The 24,971-nt window shown below is 45.6% G+C and overlaps 1 pseudogene across 1 annotated transcript in view; it reads left to right on the top strand.

Annotated features, from left to right (window-relative positions):
• The window catches only part of LOC309370626 (cytochrome P450 2D28-like), a 293,948-nt pseudogene that overhangs the window by 36,429 nt on the left and 232,548 nt on the right, over positions 1-24,971 (top strand). The window lies entirely within an intron of this gene.

Genomic DNA, 24,971 nt, shown 5'->3' with positions numbered 1-24,971 from the left:
TTAAAATACAATAGTCTGTTAAACATTAAAAGCTTCCCTAAAGAGGGCTGCCTTCAGATGTCTTTTAAAATGCATTTCTGGGTTATTTGTGGGGCATAGGAATTTGTTCTTTATTTTTCTCTCCAAAATATAATCTGGCCCCCCACAAGGTCTGAGGCACAGTGGACCGGCCCCCTGCTGAAAATGACCCCTGGTGTTTGCTGACCCCTGGTGTAGTTAGTTACTGCAGGGCCAGAATCGCAACTATACCCCCCCATGGTCACCCTACCAGTTTCAGAACTCTCCAATTAACTCTCCAACATCTTCTGAGTTCAAAGAATCTCAGGATTATAGAGTAGGATGAATGTGAATGTTAATTGTAAAATTGAACAATAATTTAAAAATACAATGTGTTTAACTGAATCGCTTCTTTGATGTGTCTTGATCCAGCCCTGCTCTGGAGGGTAGGACTCAAATCAGTGGCTTCATGTTACAAAAAAGAAGATTCAGAAATAAACATATGGAAAAACTTACTGTCAGTAAGAGCTTTTTGACGGTGGGATGGTCTCCCTTGGGAGATTGTGGACTCTCCTCCTTGGAGGTATTAAGCAGAAGTTGGATGGCCATGTGTCATGGATGTTTTTAGCTGAGATTCCAGCATCGGAGGGAGTTGGACTAGATGGCCCTCAGGGTCCCTTCCAACTCTACAATTCACATAGGGACAAGTCCATATGCCATGGATCATTGAGGGTTTTGAGGCATGATGGCATGCACTGGCTGAACACCAAGGAATGGTAGGAGGTACTAGCTGGGGAATTTCCAAGGGACGAAGACCGAGAGCCTGGGAATTGATGATCAGGGACGGTGTGTGGCAGAGAGAAGTCCAGAAGCAGAAGCAGAGGCAGAAGTAGGAGATAGGAGAGGCCAAGAGGCAAAGATGAGTCAGGCTAGTGAAGGAGCCAGGGTGTCCCCCCTCCTGCTGCAACAATCTCCCCTCTCCCAGTGTCTCCCAGGACCAGAAGAGGGATGAAGAGGGAGGAGCAGAGAAGGGTGCATCAGTGGAGTCTTAGATAGCATGGAAAGGACTTGGGGAAGGAGGAGAGCTAAACAGTTGTGGGAAGGAGGGGACATTCACCCTCCACAACCGCCTCATGGGGGCAAGACTTACTGAAAAGAGTTGCTGTGGCCTGGCACCTGTGAGCAGGCCTTGCGTCTTCTAATATTCTAATTATTCTAATAAGAGTTATCTTCTTCTTGTTGTTGTTGTTTAGTCGTTTAGTCGTATCCAACTCTTCATGACCCCATGGACCCCATGAACTGAATTGTGTCTTTGATGTGTCTAGATCCAGCACTGCTTTGGAGGGTAGGACTCAAATCAGCGGTTTCATGTTACCAAAAAAAAAAATAAAAATTCAGAAATAAACATATGAAAAACTTTCTGACAGTAAGAGCTGTTTGACAGTGGAATGGTCTCCCTTGGGAGATTGTGGACTCTATGTTATTCTAAAGCACCAATGCTGCAGCAAGCAAAGGCTCTAGCAGCTCAGGCAGCTGCTTGTGGCTGGAAAGCCAAACAGGATGTTTGTGAGTGTTGCCATGGGAACAAAGGGGCAGTCCATTCTGTACTGAGCACCGGATGTTAGCTCAGTGGTGTGTCATATGACCCATACTGGAAGTACATGGGAGGAGTCTATTCTAACTGCTATGGAGTGCAGACATGTTTTCTCTGTACTGATATGAAAGACAGGAATAAAAGATGTAAATAGATTTCTGTCTGCATCTTTCCCCTCCCTGGGGGACACCAAAGGGGAGAGAGATGAACGGTGTGTTCTTCTCACACTTCTGGGAAGAATCGTTGAGACCTCGGCTGCTTATCAGCAGTGTAGCAGCGGGGAGGTCGCCAAGGAATATCTGCCGGTGCCTGCGCTGTGGCACATTCCTCTGACCATGGCAGAATTCCAACAGTGGTAGCAGAGGATGGTTGCTGGTTTCTTCGATCCATGGGAGTCTGCAATAAAGGGTAGCAGTGCTGCTGTTTTCATCGCTCCATGGATGCCTGAAGTGAGAAAGCTGATCCTCTGCAGCCAGAAGCTGACCAGAAGAAGCTGACAGCCAAGCCTCAGGAGCCCAAGGTATGAGATTTTCGGGCTTAAAAGAGTGAACGCAGATTGAGTTATTCTCTGCTTCACGGGGAGCAGTGTTTGGGAAAAACAGCTCCAACTGCATTCCAGACATTCTTGTGGTTTTCTGTCCAAGGGAAGGAATACACTGTTGCTAAGCAATGCCTTTCAGTGAAGGCTGTGTCTCAGAGAGGAGAAGTGAAAGTTACAATTGAATGTTTTGACTACAGTATCTCATGAACTGTTGGGAAGAAACATTCCATCGCAGCCAGTGTCAGAGCTGCCAGGTGCACAAGAGTGTAAACAAACAAGCTTTTGGATTTTAGAGGCTTGTGTTTGAGAGTTAATGCAAGGACTCAAAATGGATGCCAAGAAAGGGGGAGCGCTGCCTAACCCACCCCTTTTGACCAATGACAATTATGCATCTTGGTCTATCAAGATGAAGGCCCTGCTGCAGAATCAGAGACTGTTTGCAGTGATTGAGAAACCCATCCCTGCAGCACTAACGCGTGTTTGGGAGTCACAGAATGTGAGAGCCAGAACGGCTATAATTCTGTGTGTGTCAGACTCGCAGCTTATCCATATACAGGATTTAGAGCACGTGAAAGATGTTTGGGACACTTTGCGAAGAACACATCAGAGAGATGCAGGTTCTTCAGCGTTGCTGTATTTTGAGAAGCTGACCAATTTGAGGCTAGCGCCTGATGGAGACGTTCAAGCGCACCTGACGGAAATGAAATATCTGTGGCAACAGATGGTGGAACGTAATTTCCGTTTGCAGGAGGAAGTGTTTTGCTTCATGGTGATAAACAGCCTGAATCGGACTTACAAATCCGTTGCCAGTCAGCTTGGTTCGCTACCGGCGGCTCAGTTAACTTCGGAGAGGGTCTATGCAGTTGTGCTTAATGAACACGATAGACTTGCCGCCCTGGAGGTCAAGGACAGGGGGAGACAAGAACGGAGTTCTGACAACCCCACTGCTGTCGCTACTGGAGAAAATGCTGTAGCGTTAAACGTTGTCCGGTGTTACAATTGTGGCCAGACTGGGCATCTTCAGCGGTACTGCAAGAAGCCGCGTCAGCACAAAGGAGCCAAGGGAAGCTCCACAAAGTCTGAGGCGTCAGACAAAAGTCATACCAAGCCAAAGGCAAAGACTGCAAAGGCTTTGATGTCGCTAAAAGCCACACCAGAAGCGGGGAATTTCTTTGTCATAGACACTGGAGCCACGGTTCACATGACAGGACGCAGGGATCTATTTTCGACGTTTAAGAAGCAAAGCTTCGCTGTACAACAGGCCAACGGTCAGAAGCTGGAAGCCACCGGAATTGGGACTGTGTATCTTGAAAGTCTGAACTTGACTATAAGCAATGTTTATTTGGTTCCAGAATTGAAGTTCAATCTGCTCAGCGCTTCGCAGATTGCCAAGAAGGGACTAAAACTGTCCTATGATGATGAGAACTGTGAGATCTACAAAGATGGAGAGTTGTATCTTTCTGCCAAAGAGAAAGATGGACTGTATTTGTTGACTTTTGATCAAAGTGATTACATGGAATGTAATTCTTGTAATTCTAACGTGATCTCTTTTGCAGGTCTGACCAAGGAGAACACCAAGAAGGTGACCTCGAGGGTCGACAGAGCATTTCAGCGGGTGTATGCTGATGTGATTGGTCCTCTAGCACCATCTAGAGGCAATGCAAAATATTACCTTGTGTGTGTGGATTCTTTCACAAATTATGTCTGGATTTATGTTTTGCAGAAACCAAAAGAAGCCTTAGAAAGGTTTAAAGAGTTTTGTGACAAGGTTAAAAATATGCATGATGCTAATATTGCTTGTCTTTGTACAGATGAGATGCCACTATTTCTTTCACAGGATTTCCAGAGGTTCCTGAAGAAGAAAGGGATAAGACACAAAATTGCTAGCTCCGAAGAAGCTTGGAAAAGATGTGTTTGTGTTAGGGTGAACAAAGAATTGCAAAAGGGAATGCATGCGCAATTGCTTAGTTCACATCTGCCAAATGAATACTGGGCGGAGTCGCTAATGTCATTTTGTTACGCGTGGTTGAGAAAGGTTTCAAAAGAGTTGGGATGTTCTCCTTTTGAGAAACTGTTCCATAAAAAACCTTCAGTTGCCCATTTCAAGGTTTTTGGGTCTCATGTGAGGACAGAAACTCCAAGTGGGGTAAAGAATGCCAGAGGCATTTTTGTGGGTTATGAAAAGGGTCTCTACAGAGTAATTTTGTCTGAATCTGGTCAGGTGATTCTCACAAAATTTCTAGAGAGTGCTCCTGAACAGGAGAGAGTGATTGTTCACACATTTCCCACTGGAGATGATTCTGATGATGATGATGATGAGTTTGATCTTATTGAGTTCAGTAGTACTGATGATGACAGCGATAGCTCAGGGAGCTCAGTTGACACAGTCATTGAGAGGAAATCTCACGTAATGACTAGACCCTCAGAAGAGGAGGATGAACCACTGATTAAGCTTAGTACTGGTTCTCCAGAGAGTTCAGAGGCTGAACCAGAAAGCAAAGAAGAGCAGCACTTCTTACGTAGGTCTGAGAGAGCAACGAAGGGTGTACCACCCAAGAGGTATTCACAAGAGTTTGCAAACCTAGCTATTGCATGTGTTGCTGTTGTAAATGACCAAGGACAGATTGAAGCTGTGTCTGAGTCAGAGACAAAGGCACAACAGAGAGTTGTCAACCAAGGTAATGCAGAAGCACTCATTCCTTGGAAGTCACACAACCAGAGAGGTACATTGGTAAAACCAGTGGCGGGTAGTTCCAAGGGTGGAACTGAAACAACAGGGGAATGTTATATGTGTTGGGATTCAGAACTTACAGGGTTAAGATGTTCTGAGTGACGCCTCACATTCTGACGTCAGGTTTAGAAGGTTGGGAGGAGCTTTTACTCACTGTCTTTTTCTCTTCGTGAGAGACGGAAGCCAATAGCTATGGCGGAAAGAAGCCCAGGAGTGTCTGTCTGAGAAATGTTGAGCTGTAAATATTCTGCTGTAATAAAGGACTGATAAATGAGCACACAAGACTGGTGTGTTTGCATGGATCTAAGGAAGCAACAGGCAACAGTTTTTTCCACTGTGTTTTTACTCTGCAAGGCGTGACGGAGAGACGCAGATCGGCGCAGCTTGAGAGGGGAAGCGTGCCGGACCGCTATAAACTGCAGCTAATTGGGGTCGTAAACCAATTAGTTACTTAATTTTCACAAGTTATGGGACTAATTACCGTTATAAAACTGTTGCGAAGTGTGCTTTGAAGTCAGCTGGGCAACGTTGGAGCCAGCTGAGAAGTTGCTGCTGAAAGCTGATAGCTGAGGTCCTGCCTCATGCTGAGAGGCAGAGAAGCTAGCTGGAGCTGAGAGCAGCTGAGAGACAGGTGCCGGAGAGCTGGTGATACGTGAGTACAGCTTGGGGCCCTGGGGAGAACATGGCGGACGGCCACGATTCATACGTAGTCCCATTTGAAAAATTGGACGGCAAAAATTGGCAAGAATGGAGCAGAAGGCTGAAGGCATGGCTGGTAGCGAAGGGGCTGTGGGAGGCTGTTCAGGGACCTCCACTACCCACGCCAGCAGCAGGTGCTTCAGCGGCTGAGATTGCTGATGCTCGCAATTCACAGAGAAGGAATCAGAGAGCCCTGGGAGCTATTGTGCTTAGTTTGGATGGCTCACAGCTGCCTTTGGTAGAGGGGCTGGAGAATGCTTGTGAGGCCTATCAAGCGTTGGAAAGGGTGCACCACAGAACCACGGCTGGTGCAAAGATCCACACCACTAGACGCTTGTTTGAGATGAAGTTACGTCCTGGGGATAGCATCAGGAAGCATGTAACTGACATGCTGTCTGTGTTTAACCAGCTGAGGCTGTTGCAAGTGAACTTTACTGAGGAGCTGAAAGTGTACATTTTGCTCAGCTCCCTGGACAAGAGTTATGATAATTTGTGTCTAACTCTGGAGTCGATGGATCCCCAAACGCTGACGCTGAATTACGTCACAGGACGCCTATCGGATGAAGAAGAACGCCGCATCAGGGAGGGCAGAGCTGACACCGGGAGCTCTGGCTGTAAGGGTGGAGCCAAGCCAGCAGAGTGCACGGTTCAGGCTTTTTCCGTTCGTCGTTGTTTCATTTGCAATTCAACTGAACATCTGCGTCGCTTTTGCCCCCACCGGAGCAGGGAGACGAGGCAGGATGTTGTCAAGGTCACTTCTCATGGGAACCAGCCAGGTTTCCATGGCAACCAGCCCGGCAAGGGAGCCAAGCATGGGATTGCGCAGAGTGGACGTGCTAAAGACAATGAGGAAGCTTATCAGCTGACAGCGAGTCTTGCAATGTTTGAGGACAGCTCTGAGAGAGACACTGAGCTCAGCTTTGTAATCGATTCAGGTGCTAATCGCAACCTGGTTCCAGAGACCCCTGCTGTCGAGATGTGGAATTGCAAGGCAATTCCAGCTGGGAAAACTGTTCTGTTCGCAAATGGGGCAAAGAAAAATGTAACTAATGTTGCAAATGTCTATTTTTCTGTTTTGCAGGAGCAGTTGGAGGTGTGCACTGTACCAGGGATGCATCACTGTATTTTATCTGTACCTTATTTGTTGCAGAAGGGGTTTAAGGTTTCTTTTGAAAAAGATGTGTGCACAATCTACAAAGGAGGAAAGCAGCTAATCAAAGTTGAAAAGGGGCAGAAGGATCTCTTCATTCTTAAAACGCCTCTGGAGGGTGAGGGGAAGGTTGAGAAAGCACAAGCCCTGCGTGCTACAGTTCCTACTCATGTTTCATGTGCATGTGCTTGGCACAAGAAGATAGCTCATAGTTCTCTGGAAGAAATCCAGGTGTTATCAGAGTACACAAGAGGCTGTAAAATCAGGGAATGTGGAAGGACCCTACGTTGTAAGGTTTGCAGAAAGGCAAAGGTAAAAGGGTGCAGTTACCCCAGGGTGGACAGGGTAACCACAAAACCTTTTGAGCTTGTTCACATAGATCTGTTGGGTCCCATGGAGGAACCAAGTCTGGGAGGGGCCAGGTTTCTGCTAACGATTGCAGATGATTTTTCGCAGAACTCCTGGACTCATGCTCTCAAATCCAAAGAAGATGCAGCACAACTGATTAAAAGTTGGGTTGAGGAGGTGGAACTAAGGTTCTCCACCAAGGTGCAAGCAGTCACTAGTGAAAAAGGTGCAAAATTTACTGGGTCTGCTTTGCAGAAGTTCTTTCACCAGAAAGGGATACGTCACAACGTGACTTCTCCTCAAGAAAGGGGGGTAGCAGAGCTCAGGAGTGAGGCTCTGGTTAAGGCCGCACAGGTGTTGCTGTCAGACTCTGGGTTACCTCCAAGCTTTTGGATGGAGGCAGCTAAGTGTGTAAGCTTCACCTGGAATCGGACTTACAATTCAATGGTAGGGGACACACCTTTTTTCATGTTGCACGGCAGAAAACCCCAGATTCATTTTCTGCGTCCTTTTGGGTCAACCGCATCTGTGCCAGTGCCTAAGGCTTTGCGAGGGCCAGGTGAACCCAAGTTCCAGAAAATGATCTTCTGTGGGTATGAGCTGGGTTCTAAAGCATGGAGATTTGCATACCCAGAAGGTGATCAGAGTAAGCTGCTGATCAGTAAACACGCTGAGTTCTATGAGCAGGATGAAAGGTCAAAGACTCCTGCCAGGCGTGATGTTCTCTCAGAATGTCTTTCTGATTCAGAGCAGGAAGGGTCTGAGGAGGAGGAAGGAGAGCCAGGGGCTGAATCTGTTGATGACGACCAGGTCACTGACCAGGGTCAAGAACAGGATGGGGCGTCTCCACAGGTTGTTAAAAGAGAGCCCAAGAGTGAGCCTAGTTCTCCTGTTAGCGTGATGCAAAGGATTTGAAAACGCTTTAAGTCAGAGGGGGAATCCCGTGATGCAGAGGACACACCTACTGGCCACAGTGAGTCAGAGGAGATACCTGAGTTTGTGCCCAGGCGGTCTAGTCGCACAACGAAAGGTATTCCACCTGAGTGGTATCAGGCCACAGGGGTGTGGGTTGGTTTCACACAGTGCGAATCTGAGAGTTGTGAGGATGTTCCACAGGTGCCTGACAGAAACGCCAGGAAAAGGCGCAAGGCATTGGGGAAAGGTTTGATCTCACAGAGGTCTGCAAAGGCACATCAGCAGGTGTTGTCAGAATGCTCGGCGAGAGGGGGTGTTGGGATTCAGAACTTACAGGGTTAAGATGTTCTGAGTGACGCCTCACATTCTGACGTCAGGTTTAGAAGGTTGGGAGGAGCTTTTACTCACTGTCTTTTTGTCTTCGTGAGAGACGGACGCCAATAGCTATGGCGGAAAGAAGCCCAGGAGTGTCTGTCTGAGAAATGTTGAGCTGTAAATATTCTGCTGTAATAAAGGACTGATAAATGAGCACACAAGACTGGTGTGTTTGCATGGATCTAAGGAAGCAACAGGCAACAGTTTTTTTCCGCTGTGTTTTTACTCTGCAAGGCGTGACGGAGAGACGCAGATCGGCGCAGCTTGAGAGGGGAAGCATGCCGGACCGCTATAAACTGCAGCTAATTGGGGTCGTAAACCAATTAGTTACTTAATTTTCACAATAAGTATAACAACTGTTTGTTTTCTTCTCTGGATGACGCTTTGCTCGCAGCACGCATTGATACTTTAGGGGGAGTATGTTATTCTAAAGCACCAATGCTGCAGCAAGCAAAGGCTCTAGCAGCTCAGGCAGCTGCTTGTGGCTGGAAAGCCAAACAGGATGTTTGTGACTGTTGCCAGGGGAACAAAGGGGCAGTCCATTCTGTACTGAGCACCGGATGTTAGCTCAGTGGTGTGTCATATGACCCGTACTGGAAGTACATGGGAGGAGTCTATTCTAACTGCTATGGAGTGCAGACATGTTTTCTCTGTACTGATATGAAAGACAGGAATAAAAGATGTAAATAGATTTCTGTCTGCATCTTTCCCCTCCCTGGGGGACACCAAAGGGGAGAGAGATGAACGGTGTGTTCTTCTCACACTTCTGGGAAGAATCGCCTAGACCTCGGCTGCTTATCAGCAGTGTAGCAGTGGGGAGGTCGCCAAGGAATATCTGCCGGTGCCTGCGCTGTGGCACATTCCTCTGACCGTGGCAGAATTCCAACACTCTCATCCTTGGAGGTATTTAAGCAGAAGTTGGATGGAAATGTGTCATGGATGTCTTTAGCTGAGATTCCAGCATTGGAGGGAGTTGGACTAGATGGCCCTCAGGGTCCCTTCCAACTCTACAATTCACTGGGACCCAGGGGAATGCCATGACCTAGAACCAAATGTAGACACCCACTGGGGTAAGCACAGCATGTAGGCAGTTCGGATCATACATTGCTTTCACAGAGTGATTACAGTATGAATATTTCTGCTCTAAGTTGGTTCCTAAGAAGCACTGTCCTTGTCCTTCTCCACTGATGGAACTCTAACGTGGAGTCAGAGGCACTTTCCACCCACAACCCATCCCAAGAACCAGATTTACAAGGATTAAGAAGACCTGTGCCATTCAAGAAGGCCTGTAGCTGGCCCACACTACCAAATCAACATGGCAAATTACAGTAGAATCTGATCTATAAGATGCAAGGCCAAAATGGAGGAGGTACAATAATAATAATCAAAATATCTTTCAAATGCGGATGTCCCGCCCCACAATGAAGTAGTAACCATAGTCGTCATTAGTACAATCTCTGTTTCTCATTGGAACCTAATGAACCATGAGTCAAGCACATATGTTATGGCCACAGTTCCATATGCCAGGGATCGTTGAGGGCTTTGAGGCATGATGGCATGCACTGTCTGAACACCAAGGAATGGTGGGAGGTACTAGCTGGGGAATTTCCAAGGGATGAAGACTGAGAGCCCGGGAATTGATGATCAGACAGGGCAGGGTGTGGCAGAGAGAAGTCCAGAAGCAGAGGCAGAAGTAGGAGATAGGAGAGGCCAAGAGGCAGAGATGAGTCAGGCTAGTGAAGGAGCCAGGGTGTCCTACCTCCTGCTGCGACAAGCTCCCCTCTCCCGGTGTCTCCAAGGACCAGAAGAGGGATGAAGAGGGAGGAGCAGAGAAGGGCTATTCAATGGAGTTTCATTCCTTTTTTATGGTCTTATCTGATGCTGTTCTTATACTATGTATGTTCACTTGGCGCTTGGCCCTCTACCCAAAGGTCTCAGGGCAGTTCACATAAAATATCAAATACATTAAATGAAAACAAAACCAACAACCTAATACCCCCCCCCCAAAAAAAAGATCCAGCATTTTTCAAAAGGGTATAAGCTGTAGATCAAGTCAGGCAAAGGCCAGGTTGAAAAGGAACATTTTTGCCTGGCGCCTAATGGTGTATACTGGACATGGGTGGGGAAGGTCCCCCCAAATATTTTATTAGGGGGTCCAAAAGAAGTTGGCACCTACACTTCTTACCTATTGTTTCCCTAAACTATTTTAATATTGTAGCCTTATTAGACTTTACCGATTGGTGGGCTCTGCATTGCTCCTGGACAGGAGGAAGGAAGTCAAATGACACTGAAGGTTGGTTCAGAGAAATAGTTCTTTTATTTTGCTCTCCAGATAGCAGAAGGCACTTGCGTGGTCAGTCCACAGCAAGTCCAAATAAATGAGAGATTTCATGCAGTATATATATCCTCCAGGCACCCTCTCCCCCTTCCCCAGGAATCCAAGCACGTCAGCTTGTACACGCAGGTTGACATCACAGATGTTCCTCCTCCAGCACTCTTAACCATAAAAGGGTATTTCTTCCTGTACATCTGACCATAAAAGAGTATTCCTTCTTGTACTTCTGACCATAAAAGGGTATTCCTGTTCTTATACTCTAATCTTGGAGCAAGAGGTCACCAACTTCAAGAACACACTCTGGCACTGTTCCCAGACTAGGTCTGTGCGTCTTTGTGGTCAGGATGTAAGATAAGGCCCAGAGTGTCATCCCTGTTCCACTTTGGAGTGGTCAAGGCCATCCGTCATTACCAGCCTTCATGGACTGATAAGGGAGAGAGCTTTGAGCTGGGTTTTGGCTCAAGAGCTCAAGTTAAAGCATATTAGAAATGCTCCCTTGGAAAAGGAAAAAAGTGGATTTTAGGTCCCGTTTCAAACTGACTGCACAGAAACCCATTCCTTCAATATCAGCAAACGTTTTCTTCTATTTTGAGACAGAAGCCTTGACAAATAAAGAATATTCAGAATCTTGGTGTAAATCATGAATTTTTATAAGGAGTTAAATTATTCAGGGGTGTTATTCTTTCACTTACAAGCAGGCACCATACATTTGCGTGAGTCCTCACTCTCCCAGGTGAGCCCCCTGAGAGAGGGAGGAGGGAGGGAGAGAGAGAGAATGTACACATGCACACTTGGCTTTTCCTAAGAGTCTGGGCAAAAGTTGGATCCAGTACATATAGATCATAAAGAGGAAGCAGGAAAGACTATCACTCTTTCAAATTCCTCCTCCGGGGAGAAAAGAGGTAATCCCTCTTTTTGCGCAAGAGAGGATTTCGGTGTGATCCAGCGGGGCTTTTCTCATTTTTTTAAATTTTTTTGAAAATATTTTTTATTAAAGACCAATCAAATCACATCACATTAATTCCGAATTACAAAGCCAAATTTTAAATTTTTGTTGGGGGTACCCATATTTCAAGTTCCAAAAGGGATCCAATCATCTTGTTGCTACTGCTTTAGTGTCCACAATTCTGTCCAAATGATGTTCACAATTCTATCCAATCCTTTCTTCTTGTTTTCCACATCTCTTTTTTGTTGTTTTCATATATTTTTCCTTTCTCTTTGTGACCTCTGATAGTCTCCGCCAGTGAGTTGAAACAAATATTTTATAATCCTGTGTGAGTTTTTCCGTTCATCCAAGAGTCCAAGAGTCATACCCAGACGGCTGCCTCTTCTCATCATCTCCATAAAAAAACACTCTTACCATCGTTAATCTTTGCAGGTCTGTCACTCCCTTTCTCAAACTTCTGAGGAGGTTCTGCCAGGAATCCAGTATAATAACAAATCCTTAACTTGTGAGGAGAACCTGAGCTTACAGGGTTAAACAGCTCAGAGTGTACGCCCTGCCTACAAATTGGGAGGAGGGAGGAGACACGTCATATCTGAGAGTCTCCAGCCTTTGTTTTTTTCTCTCTACTTTCGCTTTTGAGGAGAGAGGACGTGTTTTCACGATGCTGTTCGCTGTGATAGACAATGGATAGTCTGCTGTAAATAAAAACTGCTTCTAGCTGCTAATATCCTGAGTGGATTTTATTTAAGCACACTGAAGAATGCATTGGAGCTTGCAGCTTTTTCTTGCCGCTCGTTAAACTCTGCGTTTTCTCAGAGCCTTTGGAATGTGGCTTTTGAAGTCCGGAGGCCCAGCAGAACTGCGCAGCCGAAGCGGGCTGGACGCCAAGGCTTATCTGAGCAATTAACATTCTTCAGGTTATGGGAGACAGTAACTGCAATTAGAAGAAGCTGCTTTGATGCCTGCTGTGTGCTTAAAAGGCTGTGAAAGTTGAGAAGTTGCTGTTTTTGCTGCCGGAAGATAAAAGTCCTGCTTTGAGGCTTTGCCTGGGAGAAAGCAGGGAGGCTGGCTGCAAGCTGTGTGCTGCAAAGGGATGCTGGAGCCCTATCCTCGGAGCTGGTTTGGTACGTGTGAGTACTCCAAAGGCCCCAATGGGAGCACTGGGGGAGGAGATGGCTGAGCTCAAGGACTTTTATGATGTCCCATTTGAAAAGCTCACAACCCAGTCCTGTGATATCTGGGTTAGAAGAGTAAGGGGGTGGTTTTTGGCCACAGGGCTCTGGGGTATAGCCCAGAAGGAGCCGGCCCCACCCATGCCAATTGCTACTGAAGATGACGCAGCAGACTTGGAGGCTGCTTTGCTGGAAGATAGAGAGCAAAGAATGCACAGAGAGATCTGCATGTTGAGAGCAAGCGTGGACGCTTTGCTGTTGCCCCACCTGGAGGGCGTTGAGTTGGCTCAGGCCGCCTGGCAGGTGCTGAGGAGTCTGTGTGAAAGCTCAGCAGGAGCCGAGGGCCGGGAGAAAGCCGAGAGCCCAGAGGGGGCTGCTGGCCATGTTCCTGAAGTTACAGCTGGGAGTAGCTGCTTTGTCTCCGAGGGGACTTGTGATGTAGAGGCCTACAACCAGAGTGCTGAGGAGCGTGCAGGCCCAGGCTGTGCACCCAAAGGTGGGGGTGCTGGGAACAAAGGAATGGCTGAAGAGGGAGCTGTGAGAGCTGCTGCTACGCGTTGCCGCTGTTATCGCTGTGGCTCCCCCTCCCATCTGGTGAGAGAATGTCCAGTGGGAGGCACAGGAACAGCCGAAGGCCGTCTCCCGTAGCAACCAGATAAAGAGCTCTTCTTCAAAGCTTGGGAAAGGCAAGCCGAAGGCAACTGGCAGAGACACTGAACATAAACATTTGGCAGCCTCTATGGCTGTAATCAAGAGTTGTCAACAGGACGCTGTGCTGACTTTTGTAATAGTCAGTGGAGCTTTGCATAATTTAGTGCCATTTGCAGGTTTCCTGGAGAACTGCACCTCTGTAACTTCTGGGAAGACTGTATGTTTAGCAGATGGGACTCGACACCCACTCACGTAGACTGGCTCACTGTTTTGTTCTTTCTTACAGGATTCAATCCAAGCTTTTGTTGTTCCAGGACTGTCATGCGCGTTGCTGTCTGTCAGCGCCCTTCTTGCTGAGAACTACAAAGTGTGTTTTGAGAACAATAGGTGTTCTACTTCTAAGAATGGACAGCAACTAGTCAGTGTTGAATGTAAAGACAGGTTGTTTGTGATAGATGCTTCTTTTGCAGGTACAGGTGACACGGAGGTGGCTCGAGCACAGTGTGCCAACGTTCCAGTTCATGATGCGTGTGCTCACTTATGGCACCGACGCATGGGTCACGTGTCCTGGGGGTCAGTGAAGAAGATCCCAGAGTGTACACAAGGGTGCAAAATGAAATCATGTGCTAAGTTTCTAGATTGCAGAGCGTGCAAGTCCGCAAAGGTGAAAACGTGCACATACCCAAGGTCTGAGAGGGTGACCACTAGGGCTTTTCAATTAATTCATGCAGATTTGTCAGGTCCGATGTCTGTGACCAGTATGGGCGGAGCCAAATTTGCGCTGGTTCTGATTGATGACCATACACGCAACTCCTGGACGTTCTTGATCCGACACAAAAATGAAGCTGCACCGCTAATCAAAGACTGGATTGCGGCTGTGGAACTGCAGTTTTCCACACGGGTGCAAAACTTTCAGAGCGATCGCGGTGGGGAGTTCACCGGGTCTGCACTGCAAAGTTTCTTCCACAAAAAGGGGATTCAACACAGATTGTCCTCTCCGCACTCTCCCCAACAGAACGGGATTGCGGAAAGACGGAACAGGACTCTAGGGGAGATGTCCGCAGCTCTTTTGTTTGATGCCGGGCTCCCACAGTGCTTTTGGGGGGAGGCTTGGCGAACGGCCAACTTTATTCTGAACAGGTCGTTCAATTCAGCGGTAGGTGACACACCGTACTTCTTGCTGCATGGAAAGAAGCCGAAAGTGCACTACTTCCGCATTTTTGGCTGTGAGGCTTGGGTCCTCATACCAAAGGCCAAACGCAAGAAAGGTGAACCTAAGTCCCAAAAGATGATTTTCTGTGGGTATGAGCCAGGGACCAAGGGGTGGAGGTTTGCTTATCCGTCAGGGAATCAGTCCAGAATTCTGCTCAGCAACAGTGCTGAATTCTGTGAGCAGAGTGGCTGGGCAAGGATACACGGGAACCCTGACATCCTGACAGAGAGTCTGCTTGACTCTGCCGATGAAGGAGAGGAAGAGGTTGAACCTGCTACTACTGAGGCTCAGAGTTCAGACCCAGTGCAGGCAGAGGGGAGAACGTCTCCCAAGGCTGTGAAGATTGAGCAACGCAGTGCTCCATCTTCCCCCACAGGTTCGGCTGAGAAGTCCAGAAGGCGCAGTAAGTCAGAGGGGGAGCTCTCTGATGCCAAGGACGTTCTGGCTGGCCCCAGTGGGTCAGAGGGGGTTCCTGAAGTAGTGCTGCGCTGTTCAGCTTGGACGACCAAGGGGAAACCTCCTGAAAGGTTTGCCGTCACTAGCGTGTGGGTCGGAATGGCACAGTGTGAACCCGAGAGTTTTGAAGATGTTCAGAAACTGCCTCAGGAAGAAGCCAGGAAATGGCATGAGGCGATGCAGAAGGAAATGAACTCAATGGAGTCTCTAGGTGTGTTCTCCCTCACGAAGTTGCTGGTGGGAAACCGGGCCGTGGGTAGCCACTGGGTTTACCGTCTTAAGCCCACAGCGACAGGAGAACCACAGTATAAGGCCAGATTAGTGGCGAGAGGATTCACGCAGCGCAGGGGGTTGCATTATACGGAAACGTATGTTCCCGCCTGTAGGAGTGAATCTCTACGTTTGCTCTTGGCCATTGCTGCACAGAGAGGGTTGCTGGTGCATCATTTTGATGTGTACGTTGCTTACTTGAACTCAGACCTCCAGGAGGATTTGTACATGCTTCCTCCTCCAGGGTTTGAGGGCAATGAGCAAGGTACTGTGTGGAAACTTCACAAGTCAATTTACGGCCTGAAGCAGTTGGCCAGGAATTGGAACTTGTGCCTGAATGAAGCTTTGGAGAAGCTAGGTTTCAGGAAGAGTCTTGCTGACAGTTGCCTGTTCCTTAGAGGATCAGGAGACACACAGGAATTGGTGTTATTTTTCATTGATGACATCATCCACATTGGAAAGGCAGACAAACAGGTGCAGAAGTTTGCCAAAGAGCTTGTGAAGCGGTTTCAGCTCAAGAACCTGGGTGGAGTAAAGATCTACCTAGGCGTGCAGATAGCGAGAACTGAGGATGGTAGCTTCTTGCTCAGTCAAAAAGGCAAGATTGAGCAGTTGCTTGAGAAGTTCAGAATGTCCGATTGTGCAGGAGTTCGGACACCCATGGAGACGAACTTCGTGAAAGAGAGCCAGCAAGCAGAAAGTGCTGAGTTTGAGAATGCTGAGCTTTTTCAGTCAGCTCTAGGTAGTCTGTTGTATCTGTCCCAATGGAGCAGACCAGACATTGCCTTTGCTACCAACTTGCTAAGTAGGGAAGCGTCAAAACCCAGTGTGAGTGCTTGGCACGGTATCAAGCGGGTGCTGCGCTACCTGCAGCATACCAAAGACTTCTGTCTTAAGTTGCCAGCTGAAGGTGAGGCAAAGCTCACATGCTATGCGGACAGTGACTGGGCAAATTTGCAGGACCGCAAGTCTGTGTTTGGGTTAGTGGTAAAGTTTGGGAAGTCACTAATTGGATGGAAGTCCCGGAAGCAAAGTCTCATTGCACTGTCTTCTACTGAGGCTGAATTCAGTGCAGTCTGATTTGTGTCGGGAGTTCTACAGATGCTTGGTGCAAGAGATCTATGGGGATTGTAGCTTGCCCATCACGGTTTGGGAAGACAATCAACCTTGTTTGAAATTGGCTGAATCTGCGCAATTTAAGGCCAGAACCAAGCATCTGGACATACACTTCCAAAATGTGTGTCAGAGTGTTCAGTCAGGTTTGATTTGGCTGAAGTATTGTGCCAGTCACGATAACTTGGCCGATGGATTTACCAAACCCTTAAACTTCCAGCGTCATGGGGAGTTTTGTGGTGGTTTGGAGTTGGGGGTAAGTTCTGTACATACTTTCCCCACAGTAGTGCAGGGCGAGAGGGGGTGTGAGGAGAACCTGAGCTTACAGGGTTAAACAGCTCAGATTGTACGCCCTGCCTACAAATTGGGAGGAGGGAGGAGACACGTCATATCTGAGAGTCTCCAGCCTTTGTTTTTTTTCTCTCTACTTTCGCTTTTGAGGAGAGAGGACGTGTTTTCACGATGCTGTTCGCTGTGATAGACAATGGATAGTCTGCTGTAAATAAAAACTGCTTCTAGCTGCTAATATCCTGAGTGGATTTTATTTAAGCACACTGAAGAATGCATTGGAGCTTGCAGCTTTTTCTTGCCGCTCGTTAAACTCTGCGTTTGCTCAGAGCCTTTGGAATATGGCTTTTGAAGTCCGGAGGCCCAGCAGAACTGCGCAGCCAAAGCGGGCTGGACGCCAAGGCTTATCTGAGCAATTAACATTCTTCATAACTTCCTCCTCAGCCATCAGTCTTTCGACATAACCTGCCAACATGGCGACTCTCTTTTTATTGCTGCGTCACTCCAAAAGCCCCCACTCTTCTAGATCTCCATGGGCCAAGCCTTTGGTTATTAATTCATTTTCACACAGTTTTTACTCATCCCGCTAATGTCAATTATGCAACGGTTCTTTCTTGGGGAGGGGTTATTAGGTAATCACATAAAAGAGCAAAAGAAAAGTCCCGCCCCCAATCCAGTCCCGTTCTGACATACTGACCCTTTGATGTTTTCTTCTTGATATATTCCTGTTAAATCCAACCCGTCGCTCTACTTCACAGAGGTCACTTCAATTAGCAGTCTTAACTCCCGTTCTTCACTTGAAATATGTGCATTTGCTTCTCCTAATTGTTTATATCGAACTACTGCAACCAGTTCACGCAATCAGAGATAGCGTCCGGGAAAGCCAATTCACGTGGGGGCTATGTGCCTAGTGCCTTCACCCCCTTCTTATGAACTCGGGGGTGATTTATGGCAACAGCAGGCAAGGCAGTAGTTCCCCATTCCCTGGGGTAAACAAGGGAGGCTGCATACTCCCATATCAGCCTCTTAATTGTCCCGTGTGAGCTGGAGAGATGGTATTGTCGGCCATCTTCCAATGTGCCCCTGGCGGCCCCCTATTCATTTTTTATTTTATGACTATTTGGTACAAAATTCTTTCTCAAATATTTGTGTCATAAAATCGGTCTTAAGATAGCTTGGATTCTAATTACAATTCATCAAACACCCTCTCATTTGCGTGATTCATATAAGAATGATTATAGTGTTCAATTGTATTACATGACTTGCAATCACATTCCAAGGCTATTTGCACATGGTATCACACTCCTTGTTGGTTAATTGTTTTTAATAACTGAGCATATATAAGCAGAGACTACTGCTGATGTCTCTGAGGAAAGCAAAAAGCCCTTAGAGAAAGAGAGTTGAACCTGACCAGGCAACCTAGAAAGAATTAAGGAGAAAGAGACAGCAAGAGAAGGATGGAGATATGGGCACTTTTGATTGCTCTGCTGGTGGTTCTTCTGATTCTGAACTTCAAGAAACTGCTCTGGTCAAACAGGCATGACCCTCCAGGCCCTCCTAAGGTTCCTCTCATTTAGTCTTGTGGAACTTTGGATTGAAGATTCATGAAGATACTCTCATTAAGGTACTTACATCTTAGTTATAATTCAGTCTGATTTCAGCAATTTCTTTATCTATTTCCCTCACAATTGTGATATTTCAGCTTAAACAATAGCATCAAATGGTAAATGGTAAATGCCATAAGCCTCCTTTGTAAGAAACAGTAAGATATACAAATAATAGGGATAATACAAAGAATATTATTAATACTGAAAAGCACAAAATCATATAAAAGTTGAAAATATGCATTAAAAACTACTGATCAAAAATATTTAATGTATACTGTTAAACTAAGGAAGGAGGAGAGAACACCCTCAAAGAAAGAATGGTTTATGAAAATCTTGGAATATGCAGAGATGGCAAAAATTGATAAAAGATACTGATCTAGAATCTTTTAAAGAAGATTGGAAAACATTTGCAGCCTATATAAAAAGTTATTTCCCATATGTAAAGACCGCAGCGTGGTTTGAAGTGTAAGAAAACAGCAGAATATATTAAGAAACATGTTGGAGAGGATGAAATTAGATACGATGGAACTTTAAAATGCAATTGTATGTAATTCAAGTTATAAATATTGATGTTGGGTGAGTGGGAAGTCACTTGTTTTGTTGAATTGGAATATAATTGTTGCATAACAAATATAACTTTCTAAATGGAAAAAATAATAAAATATTATTATATTTAAAAATAGACTGACCACATAACTCCTCGGCATTCATTCATGGCAGCCTCTCAATATGGAATTAACCTGCAGGTGCTATTCAATTTCTTAAGCCTGGTGTCAGCAATGTTGCTTCACTGACAGGGAATGAGAATGCAGGGATAGAGAGCAAACATATAAGAGTGGTATGCAGAGGGAAGGGAGAAGCAGCAGGGAGCAGCCATAACTTGAGCTCTGAACATACGGAAGAAGCTACAGAGGGGAGGGAGACTGAAGCTCTCCTGAGTGAGTGCCTGAGGGCCCTGCTCTTGCAACTTACCATCTGGCCTGGGGTGGGTCCTGAAGCCTCATAAGGACTGCGTGCTGCTTGCTGCTGGCTGCCCAGGAGGACTCCCCTGAGTGAGTGCCTGAGGGCCCTGCTCCTTCTTGCCACTTACCATCTGGCCTGGGGTGGGGCCTGAAGCCTCATAAGGACTGCGTGCTGCTTGGTGTCGGCTGCCCAGGAGGACTCCCCTGAGTGAGTGCCTGAGGGCCCTGCTCTTGCCACTTACCATCTGGCCTGGGGTGGGGCCTAAAGCCTCACAAGGACTGCTTGCTGCTTGCTGCTTGCTGCCCAGGAGGACTCCCCTGAGTGAGTCCCTGAGGGCCCTGCTCTTGCCACTTACCACCTGGCCCAGGGCGGGGCCTGACAGGCCTCACTAGGACAGTTGTTACTGCTGGAGGGGCGCAGAGTGTTTTTAAAATGTTTTTTTAAAATTTCCTTTTGGATTTTATGTATGTGGGGGGTGGGGGTGGGATGGATGTTTGGTTGGGCTTGGGGAATTTTTTTTTGGATGTTTTTGTAATTTTTACATTTTTTTTGTATTGTTTTATTGGTTTTGTTTGTTTGTTTAAGGTGTTATTTTGTTCTTAGGGGGAGGGGTCAGGGCTGGGGCATGTTCCACATGGGGGGATGCATTGGGACAACCGATCTCGGTGATCACGGGTAGGAGGAGGAGTTACGCTAAGACTAGACCATGTCATTACAGAGGGGGCAGGTTTAGTCGTTGTCTGAGGACTATTCCTGCCTCCGGGTCTGGTCCTGACCGGATGGATACTAGAATCAGCAAGGGATACCCACATGACCTGAAGGTGCTGCTGTGCAATGCCAGGTCAATAATTCATAAGACCACTGCCATCCATGACTTGATCATGGATGAAGGACTTGACCTGGCATGTGTAACAGAGACTTGGTTGGATGAAGCAGATGGGCCTGTCCCTGCCACTGTTTGTCCACCAGGTTTCTCTTACGCACAGCAACCCAGGTCATGTGGGCGGGGAGGGGGGGTTGCAGTGATTTTTAGGAAGTCATTAGTTTGCACCAGGCGTCCTATTGGGAAGACCCAGTTTTCCGAGTGCACGTTCTGGAAGTTGGGCAATTGGGGCAGTACAGGATTCCTTTTGGTGTACCGACCTCCCCGCTGCACCAAGGATTCCCTGCCTGGGCTTCTTCAGGTCGTGGCAGATATGCTCTTGGAGACACCTAGCTTGGTCATCCTAGGGGATTTTAACATCCATGCCGACACGACCTTACAAGGGGCCGCTCGGGACTTCGTGGAAAGCATGGCCTCCATGGGGCTATCCCTGAATAAGTATGGCCCAACCCATGCCTTGGACCTGGTGTTTACCTCTATGGATGTTGGTGATCTGACACTACGTAAAAGCGAAACGAAAGAAGTGCCATGGTCAGATCACTTCTTGGTGCAACTGGACTTCTCTGCGACCCATCCCCTCTGCAGGGAGGTGGGACCAATTCGGATGGTCCACCCTCGCCACTTTATGGATCCAAATGGTTTCCAGAGAGTGGTAGGGGATGCTTTATCTCATATTGATGGCCTTTCAGCTGATTCCCTGGTGGCCCGCTGGAATGTGGAGTTAACCAGGGCTATTGACTGTTTGGCTCCGAAGCGCCCTCTCCGATTGCATGGAGCCCGGAGAGCCCTGTGGTTTTCCATGGATCTGAGGGCAATGAAACAATCGTTGAGACGGCTAGAGCGCCGGTGGCGGATAACTCATTCCGAATCTGACCGGACACAGGTTAGAGCTCAACGTCGAGCCTACCAAGTGGCGATAGCGACGGTGAAGAAGAATTTCTTCACCGCCTCTATTGCATCTGCAGAAAACAGCAGCAGGAGACTTTTTCAGGTAGTTCGCAATTTAGCGGAACCACCTGCAACATCGGGGTCCAGTACGGGCCACATGTTCTCCTGCAATGATTTTGCAAAGTTTTTTGCAGATAAAATCACTCAGATTCGGGAAGAAGTAGACTCCACCGTGGGAGCAGGGCCGGGGCGGGAGAGTGCTAGAGTTCTGTCTAGTCAAGTTGAGTGGGATCAATTCCAATCTGTTACCTCCGAGGATGTGGACAGGCTGCTTGGACAAGTGAAACCAACCACATGTCTCCTGGATCCTTGCCCATCCTGGCTTATAAAAGCTAGCTGGGAAGGACTTGGCGATGAGCTTCGTGGGGTGGTGAATGCTTCCCTCTGTGAGGGAGCCTTCTCAGACCCGCTGAAAGAGGCGGTTATTAAACCGCTTCTTAAAAAAAATCTTTAGATGCGGCCACAATGGCCAACTATCGCCCAGTCTCAAATCTTCCATTCTTGGGCAAGGTGATTGAGTGAGCGGTTGCCGAACAACTCCAGGCACGCCTGGAAGAAGCAGACTATTTGGATCCCTTCCAGTCAGGATTCAGGCCTCATCATGGGACTGAAACTGCCTTGGTCACACTGGTTGATGATCTCCGGCGGGCTAGGGACAAAGGTGAGAGCTGTTTCCTAGTTCTGCTGGATCTCTCAGCGGCGTTTGATACCATCGACCATAACATCCTTCTGGACCGTCTGGAGGGGCTGGGAGCTGGGGGCACTGTCATACAGTGGTTCTGCTCCTTCCTCCTGGGCCGTGTTCAGAAAGTGGTGCTGGGGGATGAGTGTTCAGACCCCTGGGCTCTCACTTGTGGGGTGCCTCATGGTTCTGTCCTCTCCCCCACTTTTACCTTTACATGTGTAACATTAGCCAAAGATCAGGTGAGGAAATGAGGATTAATGAAACTAAGTAGGAAATATTGAGAGCCAGGGATGGAGAAGAGTGGAGAGGAGAAAGAGGATTACTTTACCCAGCCCACACCCCACACCTAGTTTCCTGTTTTCTATTTTTTTACTTTTTGTGACAGTCTGAGATTTGATTGTCGGACTGAGAGGGTTTTAACTCCTTTTTTCTTTTTTGTGGCAATGGACTTGGGTTTTCTTTTTAATATATATTATTGATACTCTTCTACTCTCCTGATTATTTTTATTTTTTATGGACTGCTGGTTCTGCAAACTGGACTAAGTTATTTTTGTTTTGGTACTCTTTCTTTCCTTTATTTATGTTTGGCAACCCTGTTGCTGTATTTCAGTCATAAAACTTTACGGTGGATTGGCTAAGCAAGTGGCAGAAGAAAAAATTATTGTTTTTCCTGTTTCATCATTTTATTATTTGGATCAAAATTGGATTAGTGATGAGGAATAAAATAACATCTAAAATAATAGAAGTATAATGGAGAAGACACAGAAAAAAGTTGGAAAAGGGGGAACACCATTGGAGAGGAGGGGATCAAAACAAGAAAGTGAATATACAGGAGATATTTTAAAAATGTTTGCAGAAATTAAAAAAGACATCAAACAAAGTGAAAAAAAATTGGAGAATAGATTGGAATCAATGGATAAAAATTTTGATATGACTGTCAATGAATTGAAAGGTCAGATGAGGGAGATAACTAAAAGAACACAGAGTTTAGAAGAAAGAAGGAAGTGAACGAAACAGGAAGTAAGAGATATGAAAAAGGAGGAAGAGAAGTCAAAGGAGAAGTTTCAGAAATTAATAATACTCAGGAAGATCTGTGGGATGTGATTGCTATGAATAAACTGAGGCAAAGAGAAATGAACTTGAGGTTTAGATCAGTCCCAGAAGTACAAGGAGAAAACATCTTGGAGAAATTAACAATGGAAATTGCATAACGGTTAAGTATGGAAGTGGAGGAGGTTAAGATGATACAGAATGCATTTAGGATTAGAACAAAGACTACTAAAGCAAATAAATTTCCAGGAGATTGATTGATTATATTCAAAGATAGAGAGATGAGAAATTTGATTCTGCAGAAAAATAGAGAAAAAAAGATTATGCATTGATGGAGTATTTACGATCATTTTTAAAGACGTCCCACTTCGGTTGTTGAAAAGATGTGACCAATATAAACCACTGACACAGATGCTAAGGAAAAATGGAATTGAATTTAAATGGAAATTTCTGGAAGGAATTTCGTTTTATTACAAAGAAAATAAATTTAAATTTAGAAATGTAGGTGAAACGCACAAATTCCTGAGGATATACAAAGAATTGGGAAAAGGAGATGAAGCAGCAGCAGCAGGACCAGCAGGTCCGGAAGAGGAAGATAAAGATAGTATTGAAGGAGTATTGTATTGAAGGAAGAAGAAGGAGGAGGACAAGTTTAAAGACTTTTATTCTTTCACTTTTAAAGAGAACTTAAAATGGCAATTATGGACTTGGATTGTTAATGACATAAATGACAAAAAGAAAAGGAACAAAATTGAACATTCCCTAAAGAAAAAATTTGGATATTATTTGTTTACAAGAGACACATGTGGCTAGGAAACATAGAAGAGTACTGATTAATAAAAAACTGGAAAATGAATTTAGACAAGAGCAAGAAGAGGGGAGTGGTTTTGTATATAAAAAGTAAATTTGAAGCTCAGCAAATCTTCAAAGATGAAGAAGGCAGGATAATAGTGGTACAAGTCAGGTAGCAAGGCGAGAAACTGATAATTGTCAGAGTGTACACACCAAATGGTAGTAAGACTGAATTTTACAAAGATTTGGAAGAAATCTATTTGAATTTGTGGCCCAAAAGATTAAATAATGGGATACATGAATGGAGTGGTCTTAGTGGAAATGGATAGATCAAGGTGAAGAGAAAAATTGAAAGAAGGGAAACCACCTAAGACATTCTTCTCTATGATTGAGAATTGCAATTTGGTAGATGTTTGAAGATTGAGACATCCATTAGAAAAACAATTTACTTATTTTTCAGAAACCAATCAATGTCAAGAATCGATTCTGTATGGATAACCATCGAACTAACACCAAGAGTTACAAAAATTAAAATACAACCGAAGACACTTTTGGATCATAATGCAATAAAGTGTAAGATAAAAGAAAAAGAAGAAAAGACTTTTCAGTGGAGACTAAATGAAAATGTATTGGATGATCAAAAAATAAATGAGAAAGCACAGAAGATGTTAACAGAATATTTTCTGAATAACTGTAATAAAGAAACCAAAATGAATGTAGTATGGGATGCCAGCAAAGCAGTGATGCAAGGTTTCTTTATACAACAAAACAGCATCAGAAATAAATTTAGAGAAAAAGGAAAGAAAGAAATATTAAATCAGATTATGGAAAATGGGAAGAAATTAATCAAAAAACCAAATGATGCTAAAATAAATCAAAATATGAAAATGTTACAAAGACAGTTTGCAATGATAATAAATCAAGAAGTAGAATGGAATATAAAAAGAATGAGACAAAAAAACTTTGAACATGCTAACACATCAGGAAAATGGTTGGCTTGGCAGATCAAAAAAAGAAAAGAACAGAATACAATAAATAAAATTACTATAGAAGGAAAAGAAATAGAAAATCCAAAAGAAATTAGGAAAGGATTTGTGAACTTTTATAGACAATTGTATAAAACAGCTGGGAAGGAAGATGTAAGGAGGATAGAAGAATTCTTAAAACAAAAAGGGGTGCAACAAATTCCGACAGAAAAGAAAGACCAACTGAATGAACTAATTGAAATAGAAGAAATAAAAGACACAAT

Source organism: Podarcis melisellensis (genome assembly GCF_964234715.1).
Source record: "Podarcis melisellensis genome assembly, chromosome: 5".
NCBI lineage: Eukaryota > Metazoa > Chordata > Lepidosauria > Squamata > Lacertidae > Podarcis > Podarcis melisellensis.
The sequence above is the reverse complement of the archived record's forward strand: the minus strand, read 5'-3'. Positions and strand labels throughout refer to the sequence as shown.